This window comes from Schistocerca serialis, chromosome 6, assembly GCF_023864345.2.
Source record: "Schistocerca serialis cubense isolate TAMUIC-IGC-003099 chromosome 6, iqSchSeri2.2, whole genome shotgun sequence".
In the NCBI taxonomy this organism is placed as follows: Eukaryota; Metazoa; Arthropoda; class Insecta; order Orthoptera; family Acrididae; genus Schistocerca; species Schistocerca serialis.
In genome coordinates this window covers 311,830,393-311,845,172 of record NC_064643.1, presented here as the reverse complement: position 1 = coordinate 311,845,172, position 14,780 = coordinate 311,830,393, and the positions used below count along the sequence as shown (strand labels likewise).

The following is a 14,780-nucleotide window of genomic DNA, read 5'->3' as shown; positions in this document are numbered from 1 at the left end:
TCGGGCGCAACTTGGTTTCCTGGAGACCAAGGACGAGCGGACAGTGCAGGTGTAGGAGCAGTTGTAATTCCTCCCGATTAGATCGAATACCTCTTATGTTCCAATGTAACAAGGCCATCGCTAGTCAAAAAAGAGGGGGAACGAGACGGGGAAGAGCCGGTCACCTCGACGGCCGTGGAGGGCCAGGTTTCGAGGGAACGACGCTACAACCGGAGGGAGGCGGATCCTGTTCCATCGAGTCGTCGCCAGCTGCAGCCGCTGTCCCGGGTTGTGTAGCAGAGGCAGCATCATTTGCCGACGAGAGGCCAGCTGAGCGCCTGGCAGCAGAGCGTCCCGGCGAAACTGAGGACGGCCGGGAGCAGCGACTCACGGATGGAGCGTCAGACGAAACGCGCCAGGGTGGAGAGGGGGATAGAGACTTCTTCTTAGAGGCCTTCTTGGAAGTCCAAGGAGGCACAGGGATGGTGGGCTGGACCCGAAGAAGGTCCTCACGCGCGGGGTCCGTTTTGGAACGCCGGACTTCGGAAGCTGGGGTCCGGAACGTTTCCCCGATGGACACCTGAGAAGAGGATCGCTTCTCAGGGGGTGGGGGGGTGGCCCCTGGGGCAGAGGGGGCGGGGGCCGCGGGGGAGGAGGATTTGGAAGGGAGGGATTTGGGAGGCGGAGGCATAGGCCCCGGATGGGGGGAGGAGGTGGAGGGGGGACAGGATAGGGGTGAGGATACCGTGGAAGGAGTGGACACGACTGAGGCAAACGAAGTGGTCAACGTCACGGGATGGAGGCGGTCATACTTCTTCCTGGCCTCAGAATACGAGAGACGATCCAAAGTTTTGAGTTCTTGAATCTTCTTCTCCTTCTGATACGCGGGGCAGTCTAAGGATCTAGGCAAGTGGATGTCAGGACAATTAACGCACCGAGGTGGTGGGGTGCATGTATGTTCCTCACGAAGAGGATGTCCACAATTGCCACAAAGGGGCTCAGCTTCACACCGTGACGACATGTGCCCAAAGTGCAAACACCGAAAACAGAGCATAGGAGGCGGTACGTAAGGTCGCACGTCGCCCATCACCTTTACCTTCTCCGGGAGAACGTCACCCTCGAAGGCGAGGATAAAGGCCCCGGTGTCGATGCGATGGTCTTTGGGGCCGCGCTGGACTCACCGGACAAAATGCACGCCTCGGCGCTCCAGGTTGGCCCTGAGCTCCTCATCAAATTGCAGCAGGAGGTCCCAATGAAAAATAACCCCCTGCGACCTATTTAGTGCCAGATGCGAGACAATGGACACTGAGATGTCCCCTAGTCGGTCGCACGCCTGGAGTGCCGCCGACTGTGTGGCGGAGGTGGTCTTTATAAGAACGGACCCCAAACGCATTTTGTTGAGAGCCTCGATTTCCCCAAAGATGTCCTCAATGTGCCGAACAAAGAACATGGGCTTGGAGGTGGCGAACGTCCCCCCATCGGTCCGAGAACAGACCAAATAGCGGGGGAAGTACTTCGCCCCAAGCCGGCGGGCCTGTCCTTCCTCCCGGGGAGTGGCCAAGAACCAGAACCAGAGACAGTACTTTTCTTTTTGAAAGACTCGGCCGCAGAGCGACCTGATACATGTTGACGTTTCATCTGCGAAACGTCCGCCCCGATACCACCCACTCCGACCAGGGGCTCTCCCCACGGGCGCCACCCAGCCTCAGCAAGGGCCACCTGGCAGGATGACCGTTGCCGGGAGTCCTGATGCCCCAAGGAGACGGGCATCTACTCCTTAGCCGACATGGGGAGGGTGCAGCTCAGGGATCGGCAGTACGATCCCTGTGTTGTCAGGGGGCTACAACCTAGAGGGTACATGACGACCCCACCACAACGGGCTGGCTACCATGCTGGATTTCGGGTGCCATGGAAAGTCCATCATGATCGTAGGTGCAGATGGGGACGCATTATGGGCGTAACTTTTACATCCCATCAGGTGTTTAGGCCCCATTTGATGAACAGTAGGTATGGTTACAACGCCGTTACAATGCTGAGTGCCAAGGTCGTAGTGCACGGAGGACCAGTGATACACCACGTAAGGTGTCCTTCCCCAAAAGGCTCGTACTTCTGTAGAATTTTGAAAAATGGAGGTCAAACCCCAAGGGGGACCATTACATGGAAGGCCGAAACGGTTGAAACTCCTTTTAGTCGCCTCTTACGACAGGCAGGAATACCTCGGGCCTATTCTTACTCCGGACCCGCAGGGGGAATCACACAGGTTGTCATGTCCTCTCTAGTGGATAGATGGGACAAGGCCAGGACTGCAAACCAAGAGATGAATGGCCGAATATGTGCCATGTGCCATACTGAAATATGTATTTAAGAGGTAGAGGTCAAGCTGTGACAGTAAATTTTCAACCTCCTTACCTCAGCCAGTAAGCATGGCGCCACCCAAGGGCTTATGCGCGTTAAACTCTCCCAAAAGTAGGAAAGGTTTAGGGAGTTGATCAATCAGTGCAGCCAATATGGTGAGGAGTACTGCACCATCTGGAGAAAGATATACATTGCAGACAGCTATTTCCTGTGTCGACCTTATCCTGACAGCCACAGCTTCAAGAGGAGTTTGAAGCGGCACAGTTTCACTACATACTGAGATTAGGACATAGACGCAAACTCCATCTGACACTATTATAACCGCTACGGCTCCTGTAATATACCCTACAGCTGCAGAGGGCGGGGATCCGCATTGCCGGGAATCAGGTACCCTGGAGGGCAATGCAGAAAGCAGGTGTAAAGCTTAACAGCTGCCATAGCTCAGTCAGGTGGTGTAAAAAACTGCCGCAATTCCACTAGAGGATTACATGATCTTGAGACTGGGAAGGCATGAAACACTCAATGGGGCAGTCTACAATTCAGTGTCACTTGCTGCCACCAGATGGGTACCTGCGCAATTGAAATCGGACGGCAGAATATCCACCTTATCCTCAGACACAGAGCTTGTAGGTATGGTGGTGTGGGTGCCACTGCAGTGCCTTGGCTATTGGGGGTCTTTTCTTTTTAAGTTTATCTCACTGCTCCTTAGGTTTGTCCGGCTGGAAGGGCTTTGTGTGGGTGTCATCTTCGCCATTGGTAGGAACCTGGGATCCCTTCCTGGTGAGATGAGCTGAAGAAGACTGAAGCTTCTCCGGCTCACATCCCCAATGGTTGGAGAAGGGGGGGGGGGGGGGGTTGCTCCTGAAGTAGGTTGTGCATGAGCAACAGGGAGGGAAGTGCCCCCCACGATCAAGGGGGAAGGTGGTTTCTGATGGCTCTGAGAGCCAATGGTATGTGGCAGAACGGAAGATGGTAGAACCGTTGTCATAGCAGCAGCGTAGGTTGAAATCATATCCAAAGGATGTAGACACTCATATTTTCCCTTAGCCTCAGTGTAGGACAGTTGGTCTAGGGTCTTGTATTTCATTATTTTTCTTTCTTTCTGGAGAATCCTGCAGTCTGGCGAGCAAGGCGAATGGTGCTCTCTGCAGTTTACACAGATGGGAGGCGGAGCACAGGGAGTATTCGGATCTGAAGGACGTCCACAATTCCGACAGGTGACGCTGGAAGTACAGCAGGAAGACATAGGGCCGAACTTCTAGCACTTAAGGCATTGCATCGGGAGAGGGATATTTGGCTTTACATCACAGCAGCACACCATTACCTTGACCTTCTCGGGGAATGTGTTACCCTCTAAGGCCAAGATGAAGGCACCAGTGGCGACCCGATTATCCCTTGGACACTGGTGGACATGCCAGGCGAAATGGACACCTCATCGCTCTAAATTGGCGGGCAGCTAAACATCAGACTGCAAAAGAAGGTCCCTGCGAAATATGATACCCTGGACCATATTTAAGCTCTTATGGGGCATGAAGGAAACAGAAATATCCCCCAGCTTGTTACAGGAGAGTAGTGCCCGTGACTGGGCAGAGGATGCTGTTTTGATCAAGTCCGACCCTGACTGCATTTTGGACGAGCCCTCCACCTCCCAAAACTTGTCCTTTAAATGCTCCACGAAAAACTGAGGTTTCATTGACAAGAAAGATTCCCCATCAACTCTTGTACATACGAGGTACTGGCGTGAATAAGCTTCGCTGCCATCCTTAGACTGGCATTCCTCACATGGAGAGGCCGGAAGGGGGGGGGATTTGGAGTCGTATTTCTTAGCATTGAAGTTAGTTCTTGACCACTTAGAGACTGCTGGTGTTTGACCACCAGCAAGGGATGACGCACTACGCTTCATGGCATGTCATCCGCCCTGATGCCACCCACTATGGTGTGGTTAGGTAGCTACAACCAAAAGTGTACATGGCGGCCCCACCACAATGGACTTGCTACCGTGCTGGATATCATGCACACGAGCTAAGAAGTCCATTATTATCGAAAGTGCAGAAAGCGATACTACACAGAGTATGGAGGAAAACGCACCCAGGAGGGTGACCTCATCCAACAGCTGGAGGATGAGCGGAATTACAGATCCACATCGACAAAGGATGCAAGAGGTCTCAGCACCTGATGGACACAATGTACCATGTAAGGTGCCCTTCCCCAATTGGCTCACTCCTTGGGAAAATTGAGGTCAAATGGTACAGGGGACCGTCACATAAAGGCCGAAACATGTGAGACCCCTTTTAGCTGCCTCTTACAACAGGCAAGAACACCTCGGGTCTAGGCTAACCCCCAGACTCGCAGGGGTAGGGTGGTGAGTGAGGGGGGTGCGGTTATGAGATCACAGATTTGAATCCCGGCCCTGTACACATTTTCACTGATCACTGCTGGTTCCGAGTAATTTTCCAATGCAACTGACACCTGTAATCTCCTCCCTTTCCTTTCTTCTTTACATAAGATCTACCTGAGAAGAGTGTCTGACGTGATCTAATACTTACCATCAAGGGTGGTGGGAAGGGTAGAAAGCCTCAATGGAGGATTTCCAATCTAATTACCATTTGGAGACCCATCCTAGGACAAGTATCAGGGGATCTGAACTTATGGAGAGGGAAAATAATGTGAAATTCATGGTAGTCGGGAACCTGCACATTGTGGAGGCATAGTCAAAGAGTTTGTGATGCTGAAACTGCAAGTTTAAGATCCCAAACCCCACCTGAACACTGTCTACTTGGCCCATCTGGAAAGCCCTGGTGGCCAGTCTAGCCCCACAATGGTAAACAAGGTCTAACAGTCCTAATGATGATGATGGACGATGACGACGATGCAGAAAAAAATGAATACATGTAAGGAAAATAAAGTTGTACACAGTACTGGGAAAGATGAGGAAGAAAATATGACCACAATTACAACAGCAAATGATGCTAGTAAGTACCCTTTTCATGAGACTTATTTCATGTGAATTGCTAGCATAACAATATACAAATAACATGGGGGATTGGACGATCTGACAGTGATCGGATTGAGCTCCCTAATTATATGAATACATGGCAGATTTGATCCTGTTTTAGATAACTGTATAAGAAATCCAACAGGCTATCTTATTTTTTCACTAATATAGAGCCTGTCATACAAAACCCTAATTCAGTTTCATATGCTAATAACTACAGAATGATATCAATATAATGGAAGGAAACATTCCACGTGGGAAAAATTATATATAAAAACAAAGATGAGGTGACTTACCGAACAAAAGCGCTGGCAGGTCGATAGGCACACAAACAAACACAAACATACACACAAAATTCAAGCTTTCGCAACAAACTGTTGCCTCATCAGGAAAGAGGGAAGGAGAGGGGAAGACGAAAGGAAGTGGGTTTTAAGGGAGAGGGTAAGGAGTCATTCCAATCCCGGGAGCGGAAAGACTTACCTTAGGGGGAAAAAAGGACAGGTATACACTCGCACACACGCACATATCCATCCACACATACAGACACAAGCAGACATATTTTCAATATATATATGTCTGCTTGTGTCTGTATGTGTGGATGGATATGTGCGTGTGTGCGAGTGTATACCTGTCCTTTTTTCCCCCTAAGGTAAGTCTTTCCGCTCCCGGGATTGGAATGACTCCTTACCCTCTCCCTTAAAACCCACTTCCTTTCGTCTTCCCCTCTCCTTCCCTCTTTCCTGATGAGGCAACAGTTTGTTGCGAAAGCTTGAATTTTGTGTGTATGTTTGTGTTTGTTTGTGTGCCTATCGACCTGCCAGCGCTTTTGTTCGGTAAGTCACCTCATCTTTGTTTTTATATATAACTACAAAATGATTTACATTCCCTTAAAGCTTCGTTCAGCTAACTGTCAGTCACCTGTCCATGACTGCAAATGATTGGTACACATACCTGTACAGAGAGCCACAAGTGTTAAAGCAAGGCTTTCAAGACTTGGAGGTGTGCTGGCACTGGACTGAATCTGCACAGTGAATTAACGACAAGGGTTGATGTGCCAGCCAGCCTGGAAGTGGTTTTTAGGCAGAGTCTCACATCCCACTAGGTGAATATCAATCTGGTACCCATGTACCACCTCAGTTACACAATTCACAAACATTTAAAAAAACTTTCATTCACTATCACAAGAGTAACACTATACACAAACCCTACATGTATCATCCTGGTGAGGTGTTGGGGGAAGTGCCACAAGAAAGGCATCCTGCCATCCCTTAAATTAACCATGACAAATACATTAATAAACATGCCAGTCCTGAGTCACCATGGGACAAAGGCAAAAGATAAGAAGTGTCGATGACTGGTAAACATGAAAATCTGGCATTTCTAAGAGTGGTAAAACTGACCTGATACATAAAAGTTTATATTTCAATGCAATACAAAGAATTTAATGTGGAACATCACTCCGAGTAGTCAGTAAAATTTTAAACCATATATTTAAATAATGGAAAAAATTTATTAGTAGTCTCAATGCACAAAAAAGGAGGAAGTGAAGACATAAGCAGGTTTTCACTAATTATAATAAAATCTGAGCACTTTGAAAATAAAACTAGACGAAGACATGGAGATGCGCTGTCCTCTCTTCTCTTTTTAACATAGCCCTGGAGAGAACAGTGAAGAAACTAGCTAGTTCTGGGATCCTCCAAAGAAGTTAAGGTATTAGCACAAACAGATAGTGCACATCAGAAAGAGAGAAATCTAGATTAGACAATTTTTTTGCGAGCCAGCATATGAAGCATACAAACTTTTGACTTAAAAATCATTCCACTATACAGCTGACGGTTGTCCATATCTGCAACTGTGAATATAGGCTATTTTGTGTATTTCATAATGGCTGTAATCAATGCAGTGCATGTTCTTTCAGACATGCATTCAAGTCCGAAAGAACGTCGCTTCGTACTTGCGAAAAATACAGGCACTGCAATATCACCTGTTCATGTGCAAAATGGTGCAATTATTAAGTTCATGGTTAACAGTCAATCACAGTACCAATCATTAATCCTCTGCGGCTCTTCCTGCATCCTGTTGTACAAGGGTCCAATACAATAAGAATCATGGAAGATATTACTAAACGTTGCACACGGTACTATTGTCCAACACACTAAGTTGATACTCGTGCAACGGCTGATGGGAGTGACCATAAAGACATATCCCACGTATGGTCGATCCCATCCAGCCACTGCTCCGAGTGTCAACTTAGTTTACATAAACAGTACCTACGCAAAGCTTGTAATCCTATCCTACATCTCGTTAGGTAACAATGGAGGCTGAGCCCAGAATTCAGTGATTAGAAGAAAGATCAAATGACAAGAGAGTGACTGATGACAATCAGAAAAATTGAGGGGGGGAGGGTCGCAGATAAAACAAAGATTGCTTAGTCCACCTCTCCGGCCAGCAGAATGAATGAGGAAGTCCACACGTACAATGAACACTGAATCTTATTAACATACACACAGCAGGTGACAATTCTGTTTTACAGATATTGTGCATATGGCCTTTCACTCAAGAGTTCTATATCTATGATATGTGTAGCAAAAACTGAAGGATGACAAACAGTCTTTGCTCACTACTATACCAATGATTACATGGAGTCAATTAATTTAAGTTTACAGCTTAAGTAAACAACACTTTACTAACTAGTTTTAAAGAAGTGAAAAAGTTGGGACTCGTTTAAGAGATGCCATATTTATCTAGAACAATGTCAGCTTGTGTATTATGGTCTACTCTTCACTTGTGTGTTTCTTTTCATGCAGGCTGGACAATTCGGGATTACAAAAGTGATAAAAGGCTTTGTCATGGAAACATACTAGAAAGAAAATTACAAATGTGGTTATAGACATAAAATGAAATGTGAAAAAAAATTGGAAAGTTGTATGTTCAATGTATTGAACTTCTAAATTGACTCTACAAATGAGCTTGTAGAAATGAATGTGTTCGTGTAGTGAAGTCAGTTCGCATGTATATAATACAATATGGAGCTGAACGATAGTCAATTACAGAAAATGAAAGAAAGTAATGTAATCCAATGTTATCTGTTTGATATAAATTTCTTGCAAAATTGTTTACACAATCACTGTTCTGTCAGTGTCTATGCACTCATCAGTTCATACTACACTAATTATTTTATGAATGACACTTCTGCAGACCAATAGGTCTACGTACGTAAATCGCCCACTTGACAGTAAAATAAAAAGCTTACCCAGAAACGGACTTATACAAAATATGTTATAGATAGTGCACGTCGGACAACCAACTACGAGGGTACTCGCAAAAGGAGTGAAAAAATAATATTTTTTATAAACATAGGGAGATTGCGTCTCCATAAAACGTTCACGTAAAAACGCGAAGTAGATTAGTCAATGTATATGTAACAAAATGAAATTAAACCTTCCATCCATATCAGCTCCTAACATAAGATTTCCTATAAAACCTTTTATAAATGGTGATGATATAATCCACCTATGTGCCAAACATACAAAATGTGATAAAACTTTAAGTGTATCAAGACGTGTACATCTGACACAGCTCCTCAAACAGAAATTGTTAGTCTATCAGAATGACATGAAGATTCGTCACTGAAATGACAAATAACTGAATTATAAATTTTCAGCTGCATTATTAGCTTGTACTTACTAGTTGTCATTACTTTACACCATAGTCAATGCTTATCACCATTATACGAACAGCATAAACAATCACCGACAATCCTACAAGATACAAATTCAAATTCCTGCTCTTACAAAAGACAAAAACGAAACGCGTTTGCAGTACCAACATAACTCGTCCCGAGAAGAAAAAAATTTCTCATCATTTTTCAATCTCAAAAGTATTGCAAAATATTGCTTCGTAGAACGAAACTTACTGTATTCCATTAGTTTACACTGTCAAAAAAATTCAAATAAAATAACTGAGAGCCATAGCAGTAAAATGGGCTGTAAAACCAAAAACGGAAAAAGGAGCTACAGAGTCAAGGCCAAGGTCACACTGGCTGACATGTCACAGTCACATCAAATCAAAACATTCCGCAACGAATTTCAAATGGCAGCATTCAAGCTGCTCGTAAACTCGTTGTCCCATCTCGTCAAAGTTCCTCGGTAAGAAAGTTCTGACAGCGCCATCACCCGCTAACGACGAAAATAAACTTATTTTCGCCGCGCAAACTCTAATCTATACTCTGCGAACCAGTGTGAACTGTGAAGTGCATGGCGGAGAGAACATTTCACAGTATTGGTTATTAGGGCATTTTCCCGCCCCGTTCGCGTATGGAGCGTGGGAAAAATATTTCCTTAAGTGCCTCTGTACGTGCTGTAATGAACCTGATCTTATCCTATGGCAGCGATACGTTGGGGAAGGGAGGGGAGTTGTGTGTAGTGTGTTCAGAGAGTCATCATTCAAAACCTGTTCATGAAACGTTATTAGTAGTCTTTCGCGGAATAGTTTTCGACTAACTTCAAGAGCCTGCCACTTTCAATTCTATTAACATGTAATTGACAGTATCACAGATCAAACAAACCTGTGGCCATATGTGCTGTACTATTCTGTATACGTTCAATCTCCCGTGCCAGTCCTATTTGGTATGGGTACTACACAATTGAGCAATATTTTAGGATGGGTTACATCTGAGATTTGTCACAAATATCCTTAGAACACTGACTGCATTTCCCTTGTATTTGCGAACAAACCGAAGTTTGCGACTTGCTTCACCCACGACTCGGCCAATATGAGTGTTCTACTTTATGTCGTTACTTAGTGTTACACTGAAGTATTTGCACACGTTTACACTTTCCAAGTGTGGCTCACTAATATTGTATTCGTAGGTTACCATGGCGGTTTTTTTTTTTTTTTTTTTTTTTTTTTTTTTTTTTTTTTTTTTTTTTTTTTTTTTTTTTTTTTTTTGTGAAGTGACAATTCTACATGTTTGAACATTTAAAGCACGCTGCCAATAATGGCACCTCTTTGAAATCTTATGAATCTCTGACTCAATATTTGTACAGCTTCATTCACACTATGTTTCATTGTAAATAATTACATCATCTGCGAAAAGTCTTTGGTAACTATTAATATTGTTGCAAAAACTTTAATACCAACTGAACAGCCAGGGGTACACCCAAAGTTACTTCTACGTCTATCAATGACTCTCAATCCAAGATAACGTGCTGCATCCTCCTTATCATGAAGTCCTCAATCTAGCCACATGTTTAGTCTGATACCCTATATGACCACACTTTTGGTAATAAGCATAGGGGTGGTACTGAGTCGAATGCTTTTTGCAAATCAATCAACACTATTATCATAGCTATTTGTTTTTACAGTCAAGACTGGATAGATTACATTGGTGTTACAAAATGAAGATTATACAAGCATTATAATACAAAAACAAACTAGCATAAGTATAGCATAACACTTAATGATGTATAGAGTTAGAACTTTGTAACAAGTACATGATCACTTCATTTTACGTAGTTGTGCTTTGTTTAGGCAGTCCAATTTGCTGTTTTCCTGTCAAATAACTCATTTAAATTGTGCAGTGGTTTTTGGCATAGATTTTGCAACACGTTACCTCGAAATTTTGCTATTTCCAAGAATTGCATTTTAGTATTTAGATAGATGATCATTTCAACAGCTACCATTGCAAAAATTGTGTGTAATGTAGAATTGTTTGCTAGGGATGACTGTTTTCCATATTGTATGGTTACAATTGTGGATGTCACTCCTCTTGGTGAATGTTTATGATTGTCTTTCACATACACGAGACAGGTGAAGATATACTGACTGACAATTGCCATCATTGCTAGACATATGAAGATGGGTTTGCAGTGCTCCAGGTTTCTGCTTGGTGTTATAATCCATACTCCTTACCTTATCTTTCTTGTAGTAGTAGTAGTAGTAGTAGTAGTAGTAGTAATTTTCTTGCAGATGTAGAGACACACAGTAAGAGGCCATAGCTGATATGGCTGTGGAACAATGAAAGACATACCACCAGTAGATACAGAACACATGCTTCAATTTCCACAGAAGATACATGGTGAGTCAGGACAAAAGGTACAGGCTTTGAGGGGTGATAATATAAGTGATTCTGAACAAGAAACTTCATATGAACATATGCCCTATTGTGAATGGTTTCCGAGATACAACATATGTAATAAGGCAAAGGTCCCGAGTTCGAGTCTCAGTCTGGCACACAGTTTTAATCTGCCAGAAAGTTTTGTATCAGCGCACACTCCGCTGCAGCATGAAAATCTCATTCTATCTAATAATACTTTGTTACTTATTTTCTGTGTTATTAAAACATTGTTACTGTGCACAATGTACAACAGCAGTATACAGAAAGCTGAGACGAACAGTTTGGTACAGGACACTTGTGTTCCATCAGGTCGGGAAATTACTTCAAATTGGGCTACAAAGAGTACCCAAGCTACAGCGCATGCGTGTCACATCACATCACATTTTCAGTATGATCGCACTGTCTTTGTGCAAACTGTAAGTTCTAGAGAAACATGAATAGGTCCTTTTTTGTAGGAAACAGAATGTAGTTTACACTTGTACTGCGACACGTTTTTGCTGGAGGGTGCGGCTTGCAAGTGATTCCAGACATCGTACAAAAGTGATATTACATATGTTCTATCTTGGAAACCAATTGGAACATTTCATCTGCCCATACGAAGCTTTTTGTTCAGAATCACTAATGCTATCGCCCATCAATGCATGTAACTTTCTTCCTGAGTCACCCTGTGTATGACTTATTACAGTTTGTGACACATTGTGCAGTGAGGGACTATCCACCATGAACCCCAGAAGCTTCATGTTTCTTGCATTGTTTAGGTATTCTTTGTCACTGTGACAACATACTAATTTTTATGTTTCTTCTTAATTTATTTTCATTTTGTTTATAATAAACAATTCCTTTGTAGTGCTAAACAAAGCATCTACTTCTTCTTCAGCCTTAATAGCATCAATGCCTTACAAGTACTGAATTGTATCATCTGTGAATTGCAAGTACTGTCCATAAGAGCTGAAATCATTCACAGAAATTAGGAACAGGAGGGACCCATTACCATTCCCTGTCTCATATCATATTCCAACTTCATTCACATTATAGTGCTCCTTAGACTGATACAATCTGCCTTCTGTTTTCCAAAAAAGATTTTTTTGGGTTGTTAGAACAGAATATTAATAGTGAAATCAGGCTCTTTACAGATGATGCAGTTGTGTATAATGAAGTATTATCTGAAAGTAGCTGCATAAATATTCAATCAGATCTTAATATGATTTCAAAGTGGTGCAGAGATTGACAATGTGCTTTAAATGTTCAGAAATGTAAAATTGTGCACTTCACAAAATGAAAAAACATAGTATCCTGTGACTATAATATTAATGTGTCACTGCTGGAATTGGCCAACTCATACAAATACCTGGATGTACGACTTTGTAGGAATATGAAATGGAATTCTCACTTAGGTTCAGAGGTGGATAAAGCAGGTGGTGGACTTAACAGGAGATGTCCAATGATACAGAGAAGGGCAGCACAGATGGTCACAGCTTTATCTAATCTGTGGGAGAGTGTCACAGAAATACCAAAGAAACCAAACTGGAAGACTCTTCAAGATAGACGTAAACCATCCAAAGAAAGTCTATTAACAAATTTTCAAGAACCAGCTTGAAATGATTACTCTAGGAGTATACTACAACCCCCTACATATCATTCACATAGGGATTCTGGGGTAAGATTAGAATAACCACTGCACATACAGATGCATTCAATCATTCTTCCTGCGTTCCATATGTGAATGGAACAGGAAGAAACCCTTATAATTGGTACAATGGGGCATACTATACCTTCGTCGTTTACCAGCCATGGCTGGACAGACTGCATCACAAATACAATGTTTATCAACTAACATTTATACAACACCATATACAAAATTTATATTACAACTAAAAGAAAATATTTACGCAGTGCACAAAAACACATAGAACATAGAGAAAATGAAATATAACTAAACAGGAAAGTAAAATTTCATAGCAGCAAATGAAAATACCATAAAGCAAAATGTTTACAAGACCATGTAGATCACACACACAGCCTCTGCCATACCCCTCACGGTGGTTGGCAGAGTATAGATGTAGATATAGAACAGTGTCTTCAACTCTATATTTACTGAGCCTGTTTAGGAGTACCTTATGAGGAATGCAGACAAACACCTTATAAAGGTTGCAAAATGTCAGTGCTACATACTTTTTCTCAAATTTTTCTGTACACTAGTAACCAGACTGTTGAAAATTTGCCTCTCAGGAAACCAAGCTGTACATCTGTGAAGAGTTTGTTAATTTCAAAGTACTTTGCAGTCTCAGTGACTTTAGCAAAGATTGGACTTATTGATTTTGGTCTGAAGCTTGCTGCCAGGGTTGGTCACCCTTTTTATAAACTGGCACTGTCTGTGCAAGTTTCAGGAAGTCTGCAGTGAAACACATATTACCCTAGTTAATGGTTCAGTAATTTCATAGACAATTGTCTCGGGGACCTTAGTAGACATCCCAGATATATTCTGACTATAAGAAAATTTATAAGATTTTACAATCTTTATCATTTCATTTTTTGTAATTTCCTCCAATGCATCTGCATCTTTTGTCATTTATTACAGTAGTTGCAGCGTCTATACTGAAGCCTGGTATTCTGCTTATAGTGTTTTACACATCAATAAAATAAATATTAAAGTCATGTGGACTACACAAGCTTAGGGGAGAGGTGGTTTTCTTCCTGTGTTCATTGATGAGGTCCCAGACTGCCTTGCATGGGTCGTGAGCTCCTACAGTGAACCTGTGGCGGCAGCACCGTCCAACGCACGAAGGGCTGAACTACGGCACTGCCGACACAAGTAGGGGCAGCTGTACTGTTACGCAGAATTTCGGCAACGGCACGTCGCACACCAGACCGCACGGGAACAAAGCAAGCGGACAGTGCGAGCTAGTTGACGCGACACACGTCTCTCAGTTCTCCCTCCGCAGGCCACGTGCGTCCAGTCAACGTGACTCCGCCGTAAATGCGTACGCGCGGTCGTAAGCGCAGTCGCCGTTGAAGTGTCTTTCGCTCCTTCGCGGACGTTACGGCGCCTCAGGTGGCGCCAGGAGCAGAACATTCAGTGACGCGGCCTTTTGTCTCGCTCGGTCCACGCGGTTGCGCCACGGCTCATCACTGGAGTGTGTACCCCCCGGGATCGGTGATCGAGCTGTGCAACGCACCTGTATGGACAGACATTAGTGACGAATGTTATTTGTCATTTATTGTAACGGTACAAAGAGTAAATGTGTCCTGTCCCGAAACTGCTTAGTCATTTTTGTCACCAAGCCTCTCCCTTGAGCATAGTGCGTGTGCACGGCGATAAAGCCGGTTCACTGC

General features: G+C 43.6%; 1 protein-coding gene across 1 annotated transcript in view; it reads right to left on the bottom strand.

Annotated features, from left to right (window-relative positions):
* The window catches only part of LOC126484112 (uncharacterized), a 273,492-nt gene extending 264,377 nt beyond the window's left edge, over window positions 1-9,115 (bottom strand). The window contains exon 1 of the mRNA XM_050107490.1: window positions 9,017-9,115. The gene's annotated coding sequence lies outside the window, so the exon portion shown is untranslated. The remainder of the gene's footprint in view (window positions 1-9,016) is intronic.
* Window positions 9,116-14,780: the final 5,665 nt, after the last annotated feature.